The sequence below is a fragment of the Lemur catta genome, chromosome 16 (genome assembly GCF_020740605.2).
Source record: "Lemur catta isolate mLemCat1 chromosome 16, mLemCat1.pri, whole genome shotgun sequence".
Classification (NCBI taxonomy): domain Eukaryota; kingdom Metazoa; phylum Chordata; class Mammalia; order Primates; family Lemuridae; genus Lemur; species Lemur catta.
Window position 1 is genome coordinate 3119240 of NC_059143.1, and position 3807 is coordinate 3123046.

Consider the following 3807-nt stretch of genomic DNA (forward strand, 5'->3'; position numbering starts at 1 on the left):
AAGGTGAAAAGACAAAAAATTACCCATGATTGAGTAGTTCTAGGCAATACATACTTGTGACAAAGAGCTTGTATCCAGAATATACAAAGAACTCCTACAAATCAATTTTTAAAAGAAAACAATAGATAGAAAAATGGGTGAGAGATTTGCAGACACTTCACCAAAGAGGATACCTGAATAGAACATCACAATTTCATTAGTAACCAGTTATAAATTAAAACCATAATGAGTGCGATGGTTTTAAAATATATGCTCAAATTCTTTGATACTTCTCCTTTCAAGAGATGAAGCCTAATTCCCCTGCCCTGGAGGGTGAGCTAGCCTTAGACACATGCTTCTAGCAGATACAGATGGACTAAAGCAGACAGAAACTGACAGCCTGCAGGGATTGGGTCAAGCAAACCTATGGAGGGGCCAGGTGCTGAGGAACTGGGGTCCCCGCAAGTGCTGAATGAGTGAGCCCCTCACCCCGGCAAGCTTTCAGTCCCAGACAACAGCTGGCAGCAACCTCACAAAAGACCCTGAGCAGACCCTGAGTGTAACCACCCTGCTAAAGAAACTGTGATCCAGCTTTGCACAGTGGCAGTATCGTAGCCAATGAGGTTTATCTGAGGTGTGATTATTGCTAATTGAAAACTTTTCCCAATACCCACCATGACGACTTGCAATATAGTTGGCATTGGCAATTTTTGATGGTCCCTACGGGGACTGAATAAAAGAAAGAAAAAAAAAGAAACTGTGATCCATAGAAACTGTGAGATAATAAAGATTTTAAGCCAAAAAAATTTTGAGATAATTTATTATGCAGAAATAGATAACATATAATGAGATTCTACTGCACATGCACAAGATTGGCTACAGTTTAAAAATCTAACATAGTTAGGATGTGGGGAATAGGAGCTCTCATTACATTGCTGGTGGGTATGTAATTGGTACAACCATTCTGGAAAACCATGTGGCACGATCTACTAACGTTAAATACATACATACCTTATGAAACAAGAATTCCATTTCTAGGACACAACTATAGAAATGCATACAAATATGCATTCAAGCTCATATGCAAGAATATTCAGAGCAGCATTGTATGCAATAGCCCAAACCCCAAAATAACATGACTCTACCAATAGTAAGTGCATAGACAGATGGTGACACTTTCACACATTAGCTAAGTGCTACACAGTTGTGCTACATGTAATAATAATATGATTGATTATCACTAACATAACATGAGTCAAAGAAGCCAGGCACAAAAGAATTAATACTGAGTGATTCTATAGTCAGGGTCCAATAAGGAGAGAGAAACCACACCAGTAATTCCAACAGAGAATGTAAAATAAAGAATTACTAACTACATATAAAGATGTTAACTAGGCCAGGCACGCAGTGACTCTCGCCTGTAATCCACACTTTGGAAGTCCAGGGTGGGAGGATCACTTGAGGTCAGGAGTCCAAGACCAGCTAGGGCAACACAGAGAGACCTCATCTCTACAAAAAGTTTTTAAAAATTAGCCAGGCATGGTGGTGCATACTTGTAGTCCCAGCTACTGCACAGGAGGCTGAAGCAGGAAGATCACCTGGGCCCAGGAGTTCAGGCTGCAGTGAGCTGTGATTGTGCCCCTGAATTTCAGCCTGGGCCACAGCGACAGAGGAAGACACTCTCTCAAAAGAAAAAAGTGGGGGGGATGTTAACTAACTGACTAAAAGCTGAAAGTCAAAAAGATGAATCAGGGAGGTAGCAACAACAGGGGCTACTATCCCCACCCCACCCAGGGCTGGGGAACAAAAAGAAAAAGTTGGGATTAAGAAAATGTAGAAGCTTTGAAGGAGGGGCCAGTACCCAGCCCTGACACTGTGGCTAGGGTCTTTGGATGTGCTGATGGTGTTCTGCTAGTGTTGGCAAAATTACAAATTAGACTCAACTCCAGCTACAGGAAGGAGCTGCACTTGTGAGTAGAGCAGGCTTGGTGGGGTGACATTCAGAGAAAAGGGAGCCAACGGGAAGCCAGCAGGAAGAAGCAAGCCCTTCCTTCGCCTCCTCCCACTGGCTGGCCCAGTGTAGGGAGCCCTGGTGGGGCTCGGGCTGGCGGAGTCCCACCCACACCTCCAGGCGGAGAAGGGTGGGTTTGGAGATGATGGCTTGGTAGCTGGCACAGAAAGCATCTGTGTAATGTTCAAGTGCAAACAAAATGAAGGCATGGTGTTAATATCGGGACACTGGTGACCTGGGGGGGTGGTCAGCGACTTTGAGGGGCAGGGGAGCTTCCAGGGTGTTAGTAACGTTTTATGTGTTAAGCCTGGTGGTGGGCATAGAGCCGGCAGCACAGCCTTCGGTTACACTTAGCCTTCTGGTTACAAAGGCACACGGAGCCTGGGAGGCTTCATTCAGTGTGACCCCTCGAGTACGCACTGGAATTTCATCCAGACTGTAAGCTGTGGCTCTTCTTGGAATACTTGCCGGACTCTGTGTTCTCTCTTGGATCTCCTCCACCTCCCAAGTCTTCGAATATCGTCTCTGGTTTCATGACTAAGGCCTGATCACGCAGAGTCTCGTGCTGTCATACATCACATCCCACGTGCTAGTTGTGTCTTCCCACCTTGATGATAAACCAGAGGACCAGAAACCCCATTTTATTCTTTTATACCCCCAAAATGACACAGCCCAGGGAGGGCTGAACTTAGGTGTTCATAAATATCTGTTCTCTGATGGTCGGCTTCAAAATTAGCTGAAAGGCCGATGAGTGAAAATAGCTCGTTTGGCACCAAGAGCAGATGAGCCTCAGCTCCTCTCTCCGTCTCCCCACCTTCTCTCCTCTTCACCTCCTTCTCGTCCCGAATTCTCCCAGCTCTCTCAGTTCAGTGTCTCTCTTGGTCTCTTCTCTTCTTGTACTCTCCTCCATTTCTTCCTCACCCCTTTCTGAAACTTTCTCTCTCTTTTCCCGACTTTTCCCTACTTCCTCACCTCTTGCCTTTCGATCTTTCCTCCCCCAGTGGCTCTCCCTGTCTCTCTGTGGTGCTGTCTGACCTCCTCTCCCCTCTCTCCCCTGTCCCCCGTCCCTCTGGGCAGACAGCCTCCCTCTGCCCACCGCTGGATGTCATCCTACCACCCCCACCCAACGCTGTCCCAGGGACGTCTCTCTCCAGCTGCTGCTGCAGCCCAGCCAGAGGTTTCCGAAGAATGAGCTGGTTCCCTAATACCTCCAGGGACCAGAAAATCTGGGCTATGTGGGTCACCTACTGTCATAGAGCCGCCACTGGCCTGAACTGCACTGCAGCTGTCCTTCCCAAGGGGCACATGCCCACTGCGTCATCACAGCCCTTCCTGGGCCCACCCTCCTAATCCGTGTTACTCAAGTCCCGCCTCTCACTCTCTGACTCCGGGGCACGGTGGACCCCAAGAGCCTGTCAGGACTCCCCACTGCCATTGCAATTCTCTTCTGAGGACACAGAGGGGAGCAGCGTTTTGCCTGTTGGGACATGTCCTTCCAAATGGAAAGCCCCGCGTGGTCCATGAACTTCAGAGCAGCCGTGAAGGTAACGCCTCACTTGCTAAGCCACCTCCCCGTTCCAGTAGTTTCGTCTCAAACGATGTTCCCAAACAATGGCAGCGGGACAGGGCGTTGGAGGTCCTGCAAAACCTGCTCCTCCGAGCTCTCTGTTCTCCCAGCTTTCTTCCTTTGTTTTGGTCCTTTAATCCCCTCTCCCGGGCCCCAAACACCTTGTGCTGTGTCATTTATTTAACTTGAACGCCAGGGGTGCAGCTTGAGATGAAAGGTACTTGACAAAATAAAACCGCATTGTGTTGTG

General features: G+C 47.9%; 1 non-coding gene across 1 annotated transcript; it reads left to right on the plus strand.

Annotated features, from left to right (window-relative positions):
* The first annotated feature begins 568 nt into the window (after positions 1-568).
* On the plus strand, positions 569-708 carry LOC123622011. The gene has a single exon (XR_006729376.1). It is a non-coding gene; the product is annotated as a U4 spliceosomal RNA (small nuclear RNA).
* The last annotated feature ends 3099 nt before the right edge of the window (positions 709-3807 follow it).